The sequence below is a fragment of the Hylobates moloch genome, unplaced genomic scaffold (genome assembly GCF_009828535.3).
Source record: "Hylobates moloch isolate HMO894 unplaced genomic scaffold, HMol_V3 SCAFFOLD_3, whole genome shotgun sequence".
Taxonomy (NCBI): domain Eukaryota; kingdom Metazoa; phylum Chordata; class Mammalia; order Primates; family Hylobatidae; genus Hylobates; species Hylobates moloch.
In genome coordinates this window covers 162,175,147-162,197,300 of record NW_026652278.1, presented here as the reverse complement: position 1 = coordinate 162,197,300, position 22,154 = coordinate 162,175,147, and positions in this window count along the sequence as shown.

Genomic DNA, 22,154 nt, shown 5'->3' with positions numbered 1-22,154 from the left:
GGAAGTGAAGGGAAGTTAGGGGTGGTCCTCCGTTGCTCCTCCACAACCCCGCCTCAGTTCTGCTATCAGGAAAAAAGAAGTAATAAAACCTGCCCTCCCCTACCCCCAGGACAGGAGGGAAGGAACTGATTTTAATGATCGCCTATTAAGTGCCAAGGCATTTTACAGGCTGCCTATTGTTTAATCTTCACAAACTGTAAGAAGGGCATTTCCTATCTCTGTGCCTACAAGAAAATTGCGGTGCAACGAGAGCAGACCCAGCTGTAGATCTGTGCACCCAAACAAGTTCCAGGCGTGAGAGGAGTTGATGGCACACTGAGGGGCCCTGCAGCCTGGGCCGTCTCCTGGTAACCTGGGAGACGGGGCTGCACTTCCCTCCATGAGCCTCTAGCAGACACTCCTAGAGGGTGATTTAAGTGATGGGAAACCCCTTTCTAAGGAATGGAAACTTTGGGCACTATTTTAAGCTGTAATGCTACCTCCCTATTCCTCTAAAATACCCACAGGAAAGTCAAAGTTGCCATGACTCTCTTACTCAGAGGAGCGCAGAGTCCTGCCATACATGTGTCCCTCAAGTGTCACCTTTCTTGCCTCACCACACCAGGGTTTGAGATTTAAACTGAAATTTGCTGGACTCAAGTTTCTGCTCACACCATCTAAATTGAGCCCAGAGCTCCCCCTTCAGCCCGGGCAGGGACAGCACAGGCTTAGAAGCACGGGGAACCCTAGGAGATGGTTAACTTGGTTCCTAACTTCCAAGTTCCACCTCAGCCGTTTCTCCACTTGACAGAGGTTTATTTCGTGAGCAGAAGGGACCGCCCACCCTTAAACTGGGAAAAAACGAAGTGTGGAGCTCTGGAAACCCAGGTGTTAACCTTTGAAAGTAAAGCTCCAGGAGCTCCACCTTCCAAACATCATTTGTGCTTCCACCTCCCAGCCGTTGCTTCACACCTTCTTTCTCATCTAGAGAGGTTGTCTGATGACTGCTTGCTTACACTCTAGAGAGAATGCTTTAGATTATGGATTTGAAAAATCTTCAGAAGATAGGAGGAGTGAGATAGAACAGGCAAAGCTAGGAAGCAAGGCAGGAGTGTTTGGGGCCTGTGGCAGGAGGCAATTGTGGTTTGGGGGTTGCTTGGGCAGACTTTTCCCCCTATTTTTTCTCCCACAAAGACACAATCCCAGCACAGAGCTTCTCCGCTGTCTAGCTACTCTCCCCTTTTCCTTTTTCTTCCCTTTCCCAATGTACTGGTGGCTGAGCAAGGGATGTGGAGAGGAACCCCACATCCCTGCCTTTTGGGCCATCAGCTCTACAGGGCACTGACTACACTACAGGTGGGCATTGAGGATAAATTGTTGTTAAAGAGTCCTGAAAGCCACAATCATCCCTGTTGAGCCATCTCTTTCCCTTTGGACATGGAAATGATGTTCTAGGGGGTGTCAGGTGCATTTCCTGGGTTTTGGGCATCTAGGCCCTAATTGTCTCTGGTGAAGGGGGCAATTATAAAGTTGGAGGTGGCTAAATGAGTGGTCATTTAATGGGAGTTTTTAACCCCTACAAGGTTATACTAATTCATTTTACAATCATTACAGTGACAGAAGGTGAGACTATGGTGATTTCTCTTCTTCAGTTACAGTTATTGATTATCTAATTCAGTGGTGACAATCAAGGCTGACAGACAAGTGAAAACAAAATTCAGAAAGTGGCACTGCATTCATGCATTTCTCTCTCTACCATCCTCTGCCATGGTTTCTGCTGCTAGTTGTGGCTGGGGCACCACATTCTACTTTAGGAACCCCTAGAGGAAGAGGATGATCCCCCTGGGTCATGGGGCTGGAATTAGGCTGCCAATGTGAATTGAACTCAGTTTTTCCTCCTCTGAGAAGGATGGTGTTGACCTTTCAGTGACATCTCCTCTCCTGGCAGGGACTCCAGTGGTCTGGCAACTACTTTAAAAATCAAGAAATTCAAGACAAAAATTAAAAGAAACGTTAAGAAAAGAGAATAAAAATAATTGTGCACAGAATTTGAAGGGCATTTGATATTTTGCAGCAACCATAGCTAAAACTGCTTGTCTCCATTACACCAGATTTCTCCACGTGGTTTCTAGAGTCCAATACCTTTATTCAATATTTCTGGGCTTCTTTAGCCTGGGAGTCCCACATTTGCAGACAAGGAGGTCTAGTTTCCTGTCTGGTTCTACCCACTGGGGCTGGGATAGGGAAAGCTGGAGGCAGCAGTGGTGACGAGTTGGGGTAGGAAAGGCCCCAGGCTGTGCTGGCAGGTTAGATCCTCCCCCACCCGGCTACCGGCTACCGGAGGAGCACGCCATTTGCGCTGCACGCAGGGAAGCCTCTGGGCTCCTTGCCATCCCTGGTGACTTGGGCCAGAGTGCTCTTATTATAGTTATTAATGACCAGAGTGATTTCTTAAGCCAAGACCAAAAAGAAATGGATTCAAATGAAAAAAACCAATGTAGTTCAGACTCTGTGTGAAGGCTGAGAGCGGGTGACTGCACCAGCGAACACAGTCAGAGTCACTTCTTAGGCGTCCGCTGAGTGCTGGAGGAAGTGGTGCTCATGAGTGGGTTCGGTGCTCCAGAGTTTGCAGTTGTGCGGGAGTGGAATGCAATTACTGGAAACAATTAGATTACACCGTGCTTATGGTGGGCAGAAAATAGAAGACAGTTCTGGCACATTTAAGAAAACTTACTATCCCCACGCACCCCGCTTCTTCCCCTGCAGTAGGTTTATTGTAAGTCTCTACTTTGCTAAAAATGACACCCTCCTAAAAGCTGTTGGGAGTTTGGGCAGATCCACCACTCATAGAATTAGGGACATCGCAAAGATGTAACTTAAGCTGCTTATCAGAGGCTGAGTGGCAAGTACTTAAAGCGATTCAGAGTGAGGCACATCTGGGTTGGGTCTTGGCTTCTGGACTGACTTTGTGATCTCCAGCATGTTGACTTCTTCCTTTATACCTTTGCAAAACAAGGATATTTGTCACATATCCTCATTGTAGTGTGTTTGTGTCTTCAGAAATTCTATTTTCTTTCTAAAAACTTGAAAAGCCATCTCCCCTCACCACTCACCATGCATGGCGAGGTGTGGCTTCCTACGCCAGCTGTTTACCCTTGCAACACTCCCCTCCCCACCCCAAGACCCTGGACTCTGGGAACTTCATGTCCTTCTCTCTGGTCTCACAAGTGAGTTTTCGAACAGCTTTGATTTGCAATCTCTGACTTTGGTTGACAAGGTCTGAACCTTGAGTTCTGGCTTCTGCTCTTCAGCCAGTTCTATTATCATCCAGCTGGGAAGGCCACATCCAACCCTCCCCACAAGTGATGGTCCCTGAAGCTGGCCGGATCCCAAGCAAAAACCCCAAGATGTAGCTGGAACACCACCTTCTCCTGCCCACCTGCTGCCAGTCCTCATGTATATTACTGGGGACTTGGGAGTGGGGACAACACAGGGTCAAGCTGGCCTAAGCTGAGAGGTGGACACTTGCTCTAGCTGTCCCAGAGCCCTGCGACGTACCCAGGGACCTGGGCGGTAGGGAACCACCTGAACTTGAATTCCACTGCCCCTCCCTAAGCTGAGAAGGGTTTGAGGTCCACGGGTGCTAGGCCCTCTCAGAGCACACCCCTTCTTAGTGAGTCCCACTGTGCACCAGACCCCCCTTCTATTTTTCCACTAAGGGAAGTAAACATCTTGCATATATTTCTATAGTGGTCAGACCCTAATTATGCCTGATCACGGTCCAGAAACGAGGCTGTTGCAGCCAGAGTGCACCGGGGCTGTGGAAGACACTTGGAACTTTACATAGGTTTCTTTAAAAACTGTTTTGTTTGGACCTTGTGGGGAGGGTCAGGAACAGACAGGTTGGTGTCTGAAAACAGAGCAGCCTGGATTCCCCATTTTGAGAAAGGGAGGCCTTGGTGTCACCTGGCAGATGAAAGCTGGGGATGCAACAGGCCAGTGAGCTTGTGACTACCCCTGTTTGACCCAACCTTTGCAGCCTCAGGCCACCAGGACTCCTCCCAAGGCCCATATTAGGCCACCATTCAAGTGGGACCTGGTAAAATCTCTCAAACTTGCAGACTTAGAAAGGAAAGGAGCCAGGCAACGGAGAGCGGAAACATCCTCTCCATCACATGAACTTCATTGCAGATCAGGAAGTTATCTAACAGCTGCCAAAAATCTTCTGACTCCAGGGCTCCAAATGCTGTTTCTCACACCTCAGTACCGGGTATGGAGTCTGCTGCCTTCGGGGTTATTCCGGTTTCCCATTCCCTTTCAGAGTCGATCTACCCCCACCTGCCTGGTTGCATTTGGAGATGATTTTCCTTTCTTCCATTCGTGGACCATGTGGCTCACATACTTACCTGGGCTGCCTGTTTCCCCACCCCTCCCCGCCCCACCATAAAGGGAATTCCAAATCTCTTCCTGAAGAGGGAAAGCCAGGTTGAGGAAGGGTCAGAAAAAGGAAGCTGAGTCCGAAGTCCAGGCATGCAATACTATATTCTTCTCCGGATGCCTTTGGTTCATTCCAGAAAAAAGTGCAGCACGAGAAGTAATTTTAATGGGCGCCCTCCCTTCCTTCCATTAACGCACCAGTCTCACTAGGTTCATGCGCAGGTACCTGGCTTTCCGTGGTCTTGTATCCCCCAAAGAACCTGGCAAAGATCTGAGCACAAAGTAGGTGCTGAGACAATACATCCTGGTTGGTAGAAGGGATGCTCCGAAGGAGAAGGGGCAATTGTTTTCAGAGTAATTGGATGCAAAGACGCGCGGTGGTTCCTGTGTGTATCCAGTTCATTTCCACCTCACATATGAGATTATCTCAGGAGGAACGGCTCCCACCTTCAACCTAGCGCCCAAACACAACCTGAATTCTCCTAGATAACCCATGCCTCTGCATCGAGGGAGCCCGCTCCAGCTGACCAGTTTAACAAGGGCAGAGCATCACTGTGACCTCTGCCCGACAGTAATCCTTTCCTGACCCTCTAGGTCAGGGAAAGCCCGGCCCATCCTTCTGAATCCAGACACTCCAAACGACCCTGAAAGAGACCTCCGCAGAGGCCTGAGCGCAGAAAGGCCGTTCTTCGTGTGCCTATTGAGAGTCCAAGGGGAGCCAGAGCTGTGCCCCATTGCCTGCAACCACAGGCGCACTGGGAAGACTGAGGCTGCTGCTCCTGGATTCCAGGCTTTGCGGCTCCCCAGGGCATCTCAAGCCGCATCAAGAATCCCCCGTCTTTGGGGAGGCTGAGAGCAAACGCAGAAGTGCTTGAAAACTAGGGCTTGACCGTGACTAGAGGGGGCCCTGGTGTAGCCAACTCCAACGTCATTATCGGCCACGGTTATTACTGTTCCCTTTTGGCGTCAATCTCCTTCACCATTTGTAATAGTAAGCGCGGAGCTCGGGCCGCGTGGCGCGCACCCCGGAAGTGCTTGCCGAGACCCGGAAGCAGCGGGAGCTCGGACGCCCTGTTCTCCAGGGCCAACCCTCCTCACTCCGCCCACTTTGGAGGGGCCCCAGTCTGCAAAGCTGCACGGCGTCCGAGAGCAGGTTTCGCATTTGCACCCCGCTCTTGCCCAGCCACCGGGAGCCTCCCGCCTCTGGGTTTCCCCACTTTGGGCAAGCCCCGGCCTCTCTGCTCCCCGGAAGAAGAGGGCAGTTCCCTGGAGAGACCTCGAGTGGATTTAGATCCCTCCTTTTAAGATCGCCGTTTCTCCGGCGGTGGGTAGAAGGACAAATTAACAATCGGGGAGAGTGACTATATAATAAACTCCCCAAGATTACAGTATAAATTTACTAGGGCCTGTAATCCCAGCACTTTGGGAGACGGAGGCGGGTGGATCCCTTGAGCTCAGGAGTTTGAGACCAACCTGGGGCAACATGGGGAAACCCCATCTCTACAAAAAATACCAAAATAAATTTAGCTGGGCGTGGTAGCGGAGGCCTGTAGTCCAAGCTACTCCGGAAGCTGAAGTGGGAAAATCACCTGAGCCCGGAAAATCGACAACGCAGCGAGCCTTGATCGCGCCACTGCACTCCAGCCTGGGCAACGCGCGTGAGACCGTCACACACACACACACACACACACACACACACACACACACACACGCTAAATTTACTAAGGGTCTTCGTTGGTGATTCAGAATTCTGCACGAAATAAAATGGGCATCTCCTTCGCCCGTATTTCCTGCGCTGTCAGCCACTCCCGGCGAACCGGGGTGGGCGCGAACCCGGGGAGCGCCGGAGGCCCCCGGGTGCACCCCGCATCTCGCGGGGGAGCAGGGCTCGCTGGCGCGGGGCGGGCCCTGTGACCTACCGTCGTAAGAATGCTTCAGATCCAACCTGGGCTTGTTTCCGTGACGCAGGAAACATCTGGGGCGTTTTCGCAGGGCTTTGGGAAAGTACTTACTTCCGAAGTTGGCGCTAAGGTGTTCTAGGAGACACACAAACTTCAATCTGAAAGGGGGATGGGGCCAAAGAGGATGGCAACCCTGCCAGCTGCCTGGGTGCAAACTGGGGAGCCAACCAGTGGCAGGCACTTGGGTGAAGGACGAATTAAACACTTAGAGTCTGGTCCACCCATTACGGCCTCATTGTTTTAATGTCTGTAGTACTTAGGCGCAGTTTGAGAAAGAATAATGCCTTTACATTCAGAAAAACATCAAAGACCAGGGGTTGCTCAATATGGAGCACATATGGTAGTCTCTGAAGGCCTGGCCTGCCAAAACATGTTTCTCAGTATTTTTCTCCTTTCCTTTCTTTCGATCCCCGCCCCCCACTTTTTTTCTCCCCAAATGGGAGGGAGCCATTGGCTCGGGTTACCTAGGGCGTCTTGCGTTCACGTAAGGCAGTTGGCGGCTGCATGGAGACGATCAACGAGGCTTTTCAAGAACTGAATCTGTCCTAGGAAAGGACTTTGAAGATGGGCGGGAGTAGGGACCAGGCAGTACACTACCTGTATTCCCAGGCCTTAGCACATTGTTCAGTAGTGGGAGGGGGGGACCCTTACTAAATATTTACTGAAGAATATACTGAACTAGGTGAAGGCAATAGCCTGTCAGACCACTTTTTAAATTTCAGTCTAAGCAAGATTCATTTGCCAAGCTCCTCTTCCTTATCAACTGCTATTACTATTACTATTATTACTACTATTGCTACTACTGTTACCTAAACCACTATCCTAGTTTTTAAAATTACCTAGCAGAGAGAGGCAGAGGACAGTGGCTAAAAGTTTAGGCAATTTGCTTCTGTAATTTCTCTAGGCGAAATTTGCTCAGGGAACACAGATAGGATGGAGCTGGGGAAGTGTCCTCTTTCCCATGCCTAGTGTAGGCTGGGCCCACTACCCCACATTGCGCTCAGTGGGAGGAGAGTCCAGACAATTTCATGTCTTTTAGCCTCTACGATTAAATGGACTCCTTTCATCACCTCTGAAAAATAGTCTGAGAATATTATCCTTCAGCAAATTTACATGCAGAGTTAGTGTTAAAGGCAGGGGTGAATTCTTAGGGCTCTCATTTAAAAGAAGATCCATGCTGTCTCCAGAACATGCAGCCTTTTCTAAGGCAATACTGATGATGATGGGGGAAGGAAGCACACCACACATGGAGCCGATTAAACACGAATCTTACCAAATCTTCCAGCGTTCTAGTGGCATGCATGACATACACAGAGACCTGTGGGCAAATTATGTAACCAATAGTTAGAAAACCTGGATTTTAGACCTGGCTTTGCCATCAACTCACTGCTATCTTGACCAGTCAGTTTCTCTATATTTATTTCTGTCTCTGTCTGTCTCTCTGTGTGTATGTATGTGTGCATCTATACATACACATATATATATATACACACACATATACATACATATACAGATGTATTATTAATTTTTAATCTAGGTGATCTGTTTGGTCAGTAAATCTGATTTCTATTCTCATGTTCTCTGATGCTGTAACGTATCAACATTCAATGAGCCCCTTACCCAGACCATATGGAAGCAGCAAAGCCAACACTGGAACCCTGCTCATTCTTATATTAAGTCTGCAGAGAATGTTAAACTTGGAATGAGCTTTAGAGATGTTTCAGCCCCTTCATCTCACAGATGAGTATGCTGGGGCCCAGGGAACTGATTTCTTCAGGTCACAGAGATGTGGCCCACAAATCTTGGTGACAGGTTTAGGTGAACACAGATCAAGTCTTTAGGCTACCTCCTCCCTACCCCCAACATCTGCAGTCCTTACCTGGCTTTCTCATTCAGACCAGGGATATCTGGGACAAAATTGGGTTCAGGAGCATTAATTTAAAGCAAAACTTAAATGTTTGGTACCGTATCACTTGGGTGGAGCTCTTAAGGGCCATTGGGACAAGGTTTCAGTTCCTCTAATGAGAAGTACAGCAGCAAGTCTGACTTGTTTATAAGAGTCTTGAATTCAATGTAAGAGAAAAAAAATCTCTAGGCAAACTTAACAGAGGCAAATTATGTAAGTAAGCAAACCCAATGTTCAGAATAGTATTCAACGGATCCTTTCCCTTCATACAACAAACTTCCAAATGATGGATATTGGGAGAAGGTGAAGAAGCTACTAGGAATTATTCACCATTAAGAGAAAGGTAGGCTGGGTGCGGTGACTCACGCCTGTAATCCCAGCACTTTGGGAAGCTGAGGCAGGTGGATCACTTGAGGTCTGGAGTTCGAGACTAGCCTGGCCAACATGGTGAAATCCCATCTCTACTAAAAATTAAGACAAAAAAAAAAAAAAAAAAACTAGCCCAGAGTGGTGGTGGGCGCCTGTAATCCCAGCTACTCAGGAGGCTGAGGCAGGAGAATTGCTTGAATCCAGGAGACTGAGGTTGCAGTGAGCTGACACAGTGCCACTGCACTCCAGCCTCAGTGACAGAGTGAGACTCCATCTCAAAAAAATAAAAATAAGGTAGTAAAGCTTAGTTTTTTTTGTTTTTTTGTTTGTTTGTTTTGTTTTGTTTTGTTTTTGCTTGCTTGCTTTCAGGGAGTGCCTCTTGATGTGAGGAGATGACTCAAGGACTCTCTGCCATGTTGAAAATTAAGTCTAGGGCACTTCCTCCTGCTTGCCTGGACCTGGATGACCTTGACTAGCCCGATTAATGCTGCCTGGCTGGAATCCAAAGTATTTCAGAGAAACAGTCATGATATGTTTTCCCTGGATGTGTAGTGAAACAGGTGGTTTCCCTACCTGGAAGTAGTCTTTTCCTTTATCATCTTCAGGCTAGGGGACCTTAACAACTTGGAGGCTAAAAAAACCCACAAGTCGCACCAAGTCTGAGGGACCATAGGTAGGCAGTGAGGCAGTGTGGGAATGGGCCAGCTAGCTTTGGCAGTCACTCCAGACTGTTGTCCTAGGGAGGAATAGAGCAAGGATGGAGCTGACATTCAGCCAACTGGAGGTCAATGTGTAGCTTTCTGCATTTAAGTCTAGGTGACTATGCTATAGCTCTGCAATATAGTGGGAAAAGTTCTGCCATTCTTCTTCTTTTTTTTTTTTTTTTGAGATGGAGTCTCGCTCTGTTGCCCAGGCTGGAGTGCAGTGGTACAATCTCAACTCACTGCACACCCCGCCTCCCAGGTTCACGCCATTCTCCTGCCTCAGCCTCCCAAGTAGCTGGGACTACAGGCGCCCACCACCACACCTGGCTAATTTTTTGTATTTTTAGTAGAGACGGGGTTTCACCATGTTAGCCAGGATGGACTCGATCTTCTGACCTTGTGATCCGCCTGCCTCGGCCTCTCAAAGTGCTGGCATTACAGGCTTGAGCCACCGCGCCTGGCCGCCATTCTTCTTAAATGTAATCATCAGGGTCCTGTTTTGGACCTCTTATATTAAACCTTCTCCCTGGGCAATACTTTATCCGAATACTTATCTTGTGAGGTGGTTGTGAGGATTAAATAAGATTACCTACTAAAATGCTTTGCACAGTGCCAGATACATAGTAAGTACTTGAGGCCTGTTTGCAAATACTATTATTAATCATTATGTGGCTTCAGTTGATACCAGTGTTTTATCTCTCTACGATTCAGACCTGTTCTTGGAGTGCTAGATCTGCATATCCAACTCCCTGCTAGAGGACATTTCCACATAGATGTATTTCGTTTTTTAAACTCACTATGCTCAAAACAGAATTTATTTCTAGTCTCTGTTGCATACCAATAGTCTCTTCTCTTAGTCTCTGTGACTGGTACCACTACCCACCTGGTGCTCAGGCTAATAACCTAGCAACTGTAATGAGCTCCTCATTAATATCTTTCAAATTCACCATCTCTTTTTTTTTCAAATAACCCCCTACCTTAGCATGACAAATATTAAGTTTTGCCTGCATCATTCCATCATTTCTCCTACTGTTAATGTACCCTCCATCTGTCCTCACAGCTGGACCGATCTTTAATGCAAATGACATTGGATCATGTCATTTCCCTACTTAAAATCTTTCATTCATTTTTCCACAGACTTCAGGAAAACCTCAGTAATGCTCTTTATAATCTTTCTCACCACTGTCCCTATATATACATTAAGCCATGATTCTGAGCTATATTGAATACTCTCGTTTCTTTTGCCTTCATATCTTTGCACATGTTGTCTTTCTGCCTGGGTCACACCTCCCTCCATCTTTATCAGAAGGATTCTTGTCCTTCAACATTCAGCCCGGGCATCTACTCTTTTGGGAAGTCTTCACTTAAGCCCCAGGCTGATTGTGGAGTATATATCCGTCAGGAAGAGTAATTTCTCTTTTTTCTCCACTAGGTGTGAGTTTCTTGAAGGCAGTGGAATATGTCTTTGATCTTTGTGGCCACCAGGCTTTAGTGCCTGGCACACAGTAATTGTCCATGATATGTTTGCTGGATGCAAGGATGACACAGAATTGAATACATGGCTTTGGTTCTACAACTTCTCATCAAGATTTTAGGAAAGTTATTGTTCCATGCTTCAGTTTCCTCATCTGTAAAATGGGGATTAGCAATGCTTCCTAAAATTGTGAGGACCAAATGAAAAGTGAATGCAAAAGTCTTTTGTAAACAGAGTAGCAATGTACATGAATCATTATTATAATAAATGCAAACCCACATTTCCCATGCATGTACACATTTTCATATGCGCACATAGTGTGCACATGTTATATGCATCTGTGCATCTGTGTTTGTGTTCTTGACTGATTCCTTGGAAAGGCAGTTTCCAAACAACTTTCTCTAGATTTCACCCTTTAAAAGTCATGCCGGAATAGGTAATTACTTTTTGATAACTGATCCAAGTTCTAGATAAAGCAGTTTGTGGCAGTGCCCTCAAATTAATAGTCATTCTGTGAATTCATTATATCCATATATGTAAATACAAACTCAGTGCAAATTTATAAGGCACTGAATGAATAATGATAACCTGATTACCATTTTCACTATGACTATAATAAGGCGATATCGTATAATAATAAAACAATAATACAGTAGAAATGGTAATGTCTAAGGCACTCTCCTGCCAGTTTTTCCTTTGATTTTCCAATCACTTGGGGCAGTTACTGAAGGCACTGTTTTCCCTATTTTTCGTGTGAATAAACGGGGGCTCCGGGGGGTTACTCATTTAACCTGACTCCTTTCCAACGCTGCCACAGAGAGATCAGAATCCTGGCATGGCCTTTCTCCAGTCTTCTTTTTCTTTCCTCTCAGCCAGTGTAAGAAGTTTACGCAGAATAGGTGGTTGATAGAAACGAGCCGGAACCAATCAATGCGTAAATTGATCGGTGCTTGTTTATAATACTTTAAGTGCCGCAGTTATTTCTGCAGTTCACGGTTGCCTTAAATGTGGAATCCACTAGTCTAATACCAGTACCAAGAGACGTTTCCGGATTTCTTGATTCCCAGAAGGGTAATTGCGTCTCTTCGCAGTGCGCGGTGGCCAGCAGCCCGGCTGCCCTGGGCTCTGAAACGAAGAGCGCCCGGGTCCTTCTTCTCGCCCGCCTGGTGCCCAAGGAGGAAAGGAGGGCGCGGGCTCCTCTTCAGCCTCATCTACCTCCTGCCTTTTGTTCTTCTTTGGAAAGCCAGGTGGCGCTAACCCTCAACCCCTGCTAGAGCTGGAGGATTTCCTTGCTTGCTCCGAGTGGAGCGTAGAGGTGAAGAGCGCACCCTGGGTTGGCACTTTCTCTCTGCTTCCTCCGCTCTTTGGAAACATAGATTTGCTTTTTTCTTCTTCCGCACCTGTCGCAGGATGACGGCAACCCTAAAGGAAAACGGAGTGTCCTGTGTGCCACGTGGAGCTTGGGGAAAGGCAATGATTAAAGCCATGAAGTTTCCTGGTTCTTCGCGTTGTTTACAGTGGGTTTTGATTCGGGGGAAGAAGAGCCAAAAGAGGTTAAGGGGCGAATCTACCGCATCTTGAATCTGACTGTTGCAGACGAACTGTAGGGCCGGTGGGCACTCGTGCCTGGATGTGCACGTACCTGTGGGTGCAGGATCATGTCTCCCTGTGTCGTGTGGGTGGGCTGTTCCTAAGTGACCAAGTATATGCGTACTTATAAAGAAGAAGAAATCCCCCCAGCTGCAAAAGGGAGGCTTTGAGTTTCTCTCAGCTGAGGGTAGGAATCTATTCTAGAAGGCACGCATTTCAGTTTTCAATTTTTGTTATTTAAATATTCCCGGTCTTTGAACTACTATTATTTAACAGGGACAGGGGAGAACCTCATTTTACTATTATATTGATTAACTGGATTTAAACCAAAATCATCAAACAAAAACGCTGTTGAAACTTGGAAAAGACTTGGTAATAAAAATGTGGCCATCTGCATGTGCTGCTGTTGCAAATACCACCAAATCTGAAATTAAGATGAATTCAATAAAAGTATTTTTTATTCACTAGACTACTAAGAGAATAGAGAGCAATTTTAAGATTTTTACTGAAATGAAAGGAGCACAGACACACAAACACATAGAGCACTTGACAACATTAATAGTGATGACGATGTGCCACTAATGCTGCTTTTTTTTTTTTTTTTTTTTTTGACTGAGTCTCCCTCTGTCGCCAGACTGGAGAACAGTGGCGCAATCTCGGGTCACTGAAACCTCTGCATCCCAGGTTCAAGCGATTCTCCTGCCTCAGCCTCCCAAGTAGCTGGGACTACAAGCACGTGCCACCACACCCAGGGTATGTACTGGGAAGGTGACTGGCAGGCAAGATGAAAGTGCTCCTAAATTCTTCAATTTCTCAATGCCCTAATGTTCAAGGAAGCATGATTGGGATTCCTCAGGAAACTTACAGTCAAGGCAGAAGGGGAAGCAAGCATGTCTTACCATGGTAGAACAGGAGACGGAGAGAGCAAGAGGGGGGAAGTGCCACACACTTTCAAGCAACCAGATCTCAGCTAGATAGTGAGAACTCACTATCACAAGAACAGCAAGGGGGAAGTCTGCCCCCTGATTCAATTACCTCCTACCAAGCCCCTCCCCTGACATGTTGGGATTACAATTTGAGATAGATTTGGATGGGGACACAGAGCCAAACTGTAATAACAGTGACTCAAACAACAACACGGCTCTCAGTGTTTACTTTTGAGACTTCCCATCTTGAGTGAGATTCCCAGGGAGCGGGACTGGGGAGAGCATGTGTACTGGGGCACCTTGTTCTTAGTCCACTAAGGCCTGTGACTCAGTGTCAATACCTGTAGGAGAGTGTGTCAGTTCTTGTCCATAGCACATGGCATTCCTAGGTTTCCCCACTGCCCTGTATTGCAGGCCTAGAAGTGTAAAAACTGTAATTCCCAGTCACTTTGCTGTAAGAGATCAGGATGCAATTTAGGTTCTGCTCCTCCAGCCTTTCCACTTCATACCTCCTATTAAATCCCTCTGATCTTGGCAGATCTAGAGAGTTTTCTGTTTCCTGTATTGAACCGTGACTGACACAGGAAACAAGCTTGCTTGGGTGCCTCGTGCCTGAGGTCTGGATTACTGTGGGCATGGAGTAGTGTAGACTCTGCAGGTGTTTAGATGGCTGTCCTCAGCTGTGGGTAGTTTTGGGGTGGGGGAATGAGTCCAATCCAGGAGAGGTCACCAATAATCCCCAATCAGGAGGCTGAAGGGACAAACATTCTGGATGACTCTCATGCTGCCTCTTTCACCATGAGGCCTCACTGCTTCTTTTTCTGACTTTCAAACCAAAGGAGGAAAAACAGCAACTTTTTAGAGTGTTTAGGCAAAAATTTTTGCTAAGGCTCAATGACTGACTATTCTGCCCGTTTTGATACTTGATTATATATTGTCCTTTTTTTTAATTTAAAATAAAAATGTTTGAGACAGGATCTCACTCTGTTACCCAGGCTGGAGTGCAGTCACACAACCATAGCTCACTGCAGCTTCAACCTCACAGGCTCAAGCGATCCTCCTGCCTCAGCCTCCTAGTAGCTGGGACTACAGGTACATGCAGCCACACCCAGCTAATTAAAAAAAGAAATTGTAGAGGTGGTGTCTCACTATGTTGCCCAGGCTGGTCTCAAACTCCTGGGCTCAAGTGATCCTCCCACCTCAGCCTTTCAAAGTGCTGGGATTACAGGTATGAGCCACCTCACCCAGCCTTGTTCTAGTTTATGCTCTTATATCTGGGCATTCACTTCCCAGTAGGCACTAAACTACTTAAGGAAAGATGGTGAGTGTTCACTTTTCAGCCTGAGGGCTGAATGACAAGTTACTGGGGAAAGTCAGCTTTGTTCAGTGCAAACGGAGAGCTGGGTGGGCATTGCACATCTCCTCTGCAACATTAAAGTCATTTCCTCTGCCCACCTTGCTGTCTAAACCCCACCTTAGAACCCTGTACTTGCATATATTATTCAGGAGCTGATTCTTTGACTCTTCAATTATTCCTGAGCAGAGATAAGACTGAATATATGGCACCTAAGTAATTTTTGTCCAGAGGGAATTGTTTGGTAACTGTTATCATTGCTCACGAACACATGGTACCGATCTCTGCAGGAGGAGTACACATTCCCACTCTGTGGCAGGTGGTTGTGACCATATGACCGGCACTCAGCAGTGAAATGTGAGTGGAAACAACTGCCCTTGGTTTTTAGTGCCTCTACCACCATGTCAGCAACGATACAGAGAAGCGACTCATCAGCCCAGATCCTGGAGCAAAGATCATGTGCCTGCAGTGGGGCGCAGGAAACCAGGATGGACCTGTTGCTAAAACTGTTAAAAAAAAAAAAAGAGAGAGAGAGAGAATTCTGTATTAATTCACTTATTTCTGTGAAATAGTTAGGATTTAAGAGGCCTAATAAAGTGTGCCTCTCATCCCAGCCAGAGTTTGGTGCTAATTTACGGTGGCAGAGATCAGATGGACAGATTAAAAATGTCAGCTGTATTACTGATAAGAGCTAGATTGAGAGAGTTGCTGCAATGTCTGTGACTACTCCACCAGCTGTTAGCCACCCAGTCCCTGGCATAATGGGACACTACAGGCCTCCTCCTGCAGGGCAGGTCCCACATCCCGGGGCAGGGAGAGGATGGGACACTTTGTTCAGAAGGAGCCACAGGAGGGACCAGACTGGGCAGGCTCCGTTCCTGTGGAGTTAACTCCACAGCAAAACCTGCCCCTGAAAACTTTAGTCCAGGGCAATAGAGGCTTCCAGAGGGAATTAGCTACGGTAGAACTGTATTACTCTTTGTATCTTGGAGAACATGGCAGAAATAGAAATATTAGGAGAGGTTATAAACATGTTAATTTTTGTTTCATTTTTATTCTTGCATATTTTAAAGCCTAGGGGGAAACAGTCAAGTGACAGATCAAGGCATTGAAATAAAAGTTTAAGCAATGGTAATCCTAACCATTAGCACTTTCCTGCAGTCAGGCAGCAACTCCATGTGAAATGGGAACTTGTGGCCTGAACATTAATATGACCAATTTTCTGCCAAAATGTCCATGGCCTGCAGGGCCTGCCTAGTTGCTGTTAATTGGTGGCCTGTGGCTTCCAGTGCTGAGCTGCCTTCTGGTTCCTGGGCCTCTGAGGGAAATGGGGTTGTTTTGAAATCCAGTGTTCTTAATGAAGCAATTCCTGAACCAAAAATGTGTGAGAAATTAACCTAAAAGTGAGACAAGAAACTGGTCTATTGAAAAGTCAGTGACCCTTCCAGGGTTGCTTTTAAAAGAATGGATTTTGTTTTACTTGACACTTTGGGAAGTGATTTAATAAGCCATAATGTCAAAGAAATTATCCAGTGTGTTTCATGTCCTGCAGCCTGGAATATCTAAACTAAATCCTTGCAAATGAGCATCATTATTAGTGAAATTTTGTTGCAAAATTTGGCATGGACAATTTAGAATCATCAGACTTCTAGGCGCTATCACAGAACTGGCAAGATTCAAGGGATTTTTCTGATTTAATGACATTTTCTTTATTGTCCCCATAATCACCTGCTTTATGAACTGTGGCTAGAACTGATGTTGCAACTGGTAATTTGCTTAGAACCCAAATGCATTTATATTTTTCCGTCTTTTTATTTCCATCATTTCTGGGAATTGTTAGTAGATGGAATAAAAAGAGAATACATTATAAACAATTCAAAACACCAAAAACAAAATTCCTTGGACCTTTTACAGATACCACACATGCAAATAAATGTGGTTTTGCATTCCAATGGCATTCGAGTGAGGATTACATTTTCCTCATTAACCTCTTTCTTAAGCAAACAGTATTGTTTTTCAAGTATGTTTTATCTAAATCTAGTTTGACATTTAAAATTAATTCACACTGACTCAGTTCAAGTGAAGCGGTAGATGTCTTCTTCTTTTGATCCCAGCAATTGTGCAATCCTGGCTGAATTGTACCAAAGTAAGAATGCCTACCATTTTAGGATGAAATCAGAAGATTGATTGTATTGCTTGCAAAACCAAAACAAATGAACAAACAAACAAACAAAAAACATTAGAAACACAGCATATGTTTTTTCCTGAACTACTGAGGAAAGAAGTGGAAAAAGGGACTCATGATGTATACTTCAGATGTGAACATGATTGCTCTCCTTATGAGAAATCATTTATAAAATGAATGTACTTATTTCTAATTAAAAGAAAGCTAGATCTGTTTTCATTTAGTCATAACCAATAATTCCTCTGCTAATATGTGGACCTTAATTTGAAGCAGTGGGAATCTTCTCTTTTCTCCAGGAAGTCAACAGAGTTGCTTAGAAAGACTGCACAGTTTTGGTAGGAACAGAAACATAACTTGATTATTTTTTAAAAACTTCTGTAAACACTTATGCATGAATCTATTTTCTTTGCCCTGACACTGAACAAAAGCATACATTGTTTTAAGTGTTGATATTTGGCAGTGGATGATGAAATAATTGTGTATATTTAGGTATGTCCTTCCATGTAAAACGAATGAGACATTAAAATAACGCTGTCTGAATTAAACCCACCAATTTTAAGAAACGTTGTATCAGTTGTCTTCACTGTGCTATTAGCTGTGTCATGTTTTGTCAAGCACTTGTTTTCATTCTACCATCTTTTCATGCATTGTTTTCAAACTCCAGTAATCCTAGCTCAAGATGGCATGAGTTAGAGTTGGAGTAAGGACCAAGGCTAGTTTCCTTAGTGTCCACAGTTTCAAAACACACTCATTAGTGTTATTTGACACCATTTTTCTACATTTGCTTTCTTTGGAAAGTGGAAAAATACACCACTGAGAGGGTTTGTCAGATAAAACCATATTGCAAAACATTTGCAAAACTGAATTATTGACAAAATGCATTTCATCCCAAAAGGGCCTGCTTGATTGAAAGCAGTTGCAGTTTTTCAACATGAACAAGTTGCTTATCCTCTCTGTTGCCTATGTGTTTGTGGATTCTGCAGACCATGCCTCTGAACTTCGACTGTCCCCAGATAGCAGTTTCTACACCGCTAACTCAGAGCAGATAAGAACTAGAATTTTAGAACGCTCTATTTCTAGGCCTTTTGTTCTTTGAGTGAACATTCAAGAAAAGCACATCCTCACGTTCTTCCACGGTTACCTGTAATTCATAAGAGGTTGATTGCCCCCTGCATGCCCGTAGTGTCCAATATCACCTACCAAATTAAATAATCATGCTTGGCCAATCCCAGAATGGACTGAGGTTTCCATGATGCAGCTATGCCTTGTTCAGGGTCCCTTGAAGAGATGCTCATTTTGAGTCATGTGACTGTAGGGAGGACTTGCCACTTATTCCTAAATGTCCCAGTTTAGCCAACACTTAGCTCAGTTCAGAAAATAACACCAAAATCAGCTCTGCCACTAACAAGAAAAAGACTATTTTATTGACTGATTGATTGATTGAGACAGAGTCTCACTCTGTAGCCCAAGCTGGAGTGCAATGGCATAATCTCGGTTCACTGCAACTCTGCCTCTGGGGCTCAAGCGATTCTCATGCCTCAGCCTCACAAGTAGCTGGGACCACAGGTGCTTGCCACCACACCCAGCTAATTTTTTTTATTTTAGTAGAGATGGGGTTTCACCATGTTGCCCAGGATGATCTCGAACTCCTGAGCTCAGCAATCTGTCCACCTCAGCCTCCCAAAGTGCTGGGATTGTATGCATGAGCCACCACGCCCGGCCCGAAATAGGCCATTTCTATGGAGAAAGGAGAAAAATAGGCTTATGGAAAATTGAATTTGCATACTTGATGATAATTAACAACTCAAATTTAAAATTTAAAAAAAGCCCAAATATGTGGTGTATATGATATGTGCTGAGAGGGAATTTTAAAAAATTCTAATGTATTTCACATCTCAATTGCCTTTTGTCTAAGAATTAACATCCTGTACACTGACTAAAAAAGGTGAAAAATAATATTTTATTTTCTCATTTTAAATTTACTTCCTGGCTGGGCGTGGTGGCTCACGCTTGTAATCCCAGCACTTTGGGAGGCTGAGGCGGGCGGAACACAAGGTCAGGAGATCGAGACCATGGTGAAACCCCGTCTCTACTAAAAAATACAAAAAATTAGCCGGGCGTGGTGGCGGGCGCCTGTAGTCCCAGCTACTCGGAGAGGCTGAGGCAGGAGAATGGCATGAACCCCGGAGGCGGAGCTTGCAGTGAGCCGAGATTGCGCCACTGCACTCCAGCCTGGGCAACAGAGCGAGACTCTGTCTCAAAAAAAATAAAATAAAATAAATAAATAAATAAATAAAATAAACAAACAAACAAACAAACAAATAAATAAATAAATTTACTTCCTTTGTCAAATTACTCTCAATGAATAGGGAAAACCATCAAGAGCAACATGGTTCATCTTTATTTGGAATTTCAGAAAAGCTAATGTCCCAAATCATGTCTTCTGAGATTTTCAAAGGACTTTTGCTGCCTAGCTTCATCTTGTTTAAAGATGTTAGAGCTGTGTTGAGATTAACATCAACAATCAGAAAGTAATATCATGGTTCTGGTTGTCATTATCCTGTTTAGACATGCTAGAACTAGATTGCTTGTGTTGAAGTGTAATGGACTGGAGAAAAGAAGCATTCAAAATCCTAATGGTGAGAGCTTCAACTATCCAGCCGTCTGCCAGATGTCTCATTTCCTAAATTCAGAACATCTGATAAATCCATGATTTGCCTCAATTAGTATTCTCAGCCCTGCCTGCACATTAGAATAGCCCCAGAATTTAAAATAAAAAATTGACAGGCAGGCTCCACCCCATACTAATTAAAGCAGAATCTCTCAGGGTGGGGCCTCAGACTTTTTTTTTTTAAGTCCCCCAAGTGATTTGAATGTGCAGCCAGGGTAAGAATCAATAACCCAAATGATAATTTCATCTTTCAGAAGGGAGACGGAGAGGAAGTGAGGAGGAGGATTAACACCCTGCTTCTAATTCTGGCCAACAAGGAGGCCCTGAATGGAAAATCAGAAGTGACAGGAACCCTGGAAGAGGGCCACCTGGCCATCAGAAAATTCCAGAGGGATGTGGTCACTGCCAGACACACACTCTGTTAGTCTGAGCCTAAAAATATTTCAGGAAATTATAAAAGCTTGACTTTGACACCCCGGTCTGAGATTCCAAAAAGAAGCAGAGGAGATTCCTCAAAATAAAATTCTGATGCTACTATTGTAAATGGTCCAACGCAGGAAGGAAAAGAAGAAGAAGAAAAGAAAAAGGAAGGAGGTAGCCAAAAAGATTTAGTGTCTTTGGGTAGGAAGCTGTCTGCTGAGATCAGATATATTTTTAAATGGTGTGTGTAAAATGCAAAAGCTGATCTAGAAAAACAAGCATGGGAAAAAAAATCTGTCAAGAATATGTGAGAAGAGTCAGAAAGTTTAAAAGGAGGTTAACATTCTAGATGATGAAAAGGGCTGTTTGAATCCAAAGCAAGAAAGCCTAGGATCCATGGCCAGCTGTGATGGCATTATGTCAATGGTGAAGGATGCAAAATGGAACACTCTCAGACTCTTAGGTAAGAAGGAATTTAAGGTTAAAATCACCTAGGAGCAGATTCTAACTGTCATAAATAAGTTGAAACACTGGCCTAGAAATAACAAACCAAAATGTAAATAGAAGTTTCAGATGAAATTGCTTTAATCTTTAAAAAATATGGAGAATGAAAGAGGTGCTTAAACACTGCCCAACATACTTTTTCAAGAGGAAAGAAGAGAAATTCTCTGAACTACAGACTCAAGGACCTGCTGATTCTTCAGTTACATAATTCTAGGATTTACTTTAAAATGCAGTTTGAATGCAAGATTTGCTAAATTAAATCATGCCTTTGACATAGTTTATGAAGAGAGTAGAGAGACAGGGAATCATACAATTTTTTTTTTTTTTTGAGACAGAGTCTCATTCTGTTGCCCAGGCTGGAGTGCAGTGGCGCAATCTCGGCTCACTGCAACCTCCACCTCCCAGGTTCAAGAGATGCTCATGCCTCAGCCTCCCGAGTAGCTGGATTACAGGTGTGTGCCACCACACCTGGCTAATTTTTGTATTTTTAGTAGAGGCAGGGTTTCACCATGTTGACCAGGCTGGTCTCGAACTAATGACCTCAAGTGATCTGCCTGTCTCGGCCTCCAAAAGTGCTGGGATTGCAAGCATGAGCCACAGGGCCCAACCACAATTTTTAATAATCTAATTCAACTTCAGTAGTAGTTCATAATCTTTGAGAGTCAGATAAAAATCTATGTATCCTCTTGAAGTGGTTAGATAGTATGGTATAACAAACCATCTCAAAACTTAATGGCTTAAAACAACTACCGTTACATTGCTCGTAATTCTGCAATTTGTGCTGGGCCCAGCTGGTAGTTCTCCTGGCTTTGTCTGGGATCACTCAGGCAGCCTCAGTCATCTAATAGCTTACATGAGGCTGAATGGCCCAGATAGCCTCAGTCATATGTTTGGTGGTTGTTGTTGGCTGTCAGCTGGGCCATGTGTTTCCAGCAAGACAGCTAGGTCTGATTCACTTGGTAGTGGCTAATTCACTTGGTAGACAATGAAAGCAAAACTTGCAAGGCTTCTTGAGACCAAGGCTAAGAAGTCACGTGACATCATTTCTGCCTCATTCCTTTTTTTTAAAAAAAATTTATCCCATATATATTATATATTATATATAATAAATATAATTTATTTATAATATATAAATTATTTATATTTATAAAAATATATAAATTATATATATAATTATATAATATATAATATAATATAATTTAATTATATTATACATACAAAAATATATTTTATATTATATATTATATATATACAATAATAAATATATAAAATATAATACAAAATATTTATATTATATAAAATATATACAAAATATAATATATAATATATATTATATATAATATAGTATATATTATACACAAAAATTATAATATATTTATATTTTATATACAAAATATATATAATATATAATATACAAAATATATTTATATATTATATATAATATATATTTATATACAATTATATATAAAATATATACAAAATATATACACTATGTGTGTATGTGTGTGTGCGTGTGTGTATGTGTGTGAGACAGGGTCTCACTTTGTCACCCAGTCTGGAGTCCAGTGGCACAATCATAGCTCACTGCAGCCTTGACCTCCTGGGCTCATGTGGTCCTCTGGCCTCAGCCTCCGAAGTAGCTAGGATTACAGGCATAGATCACCACACCTGGCT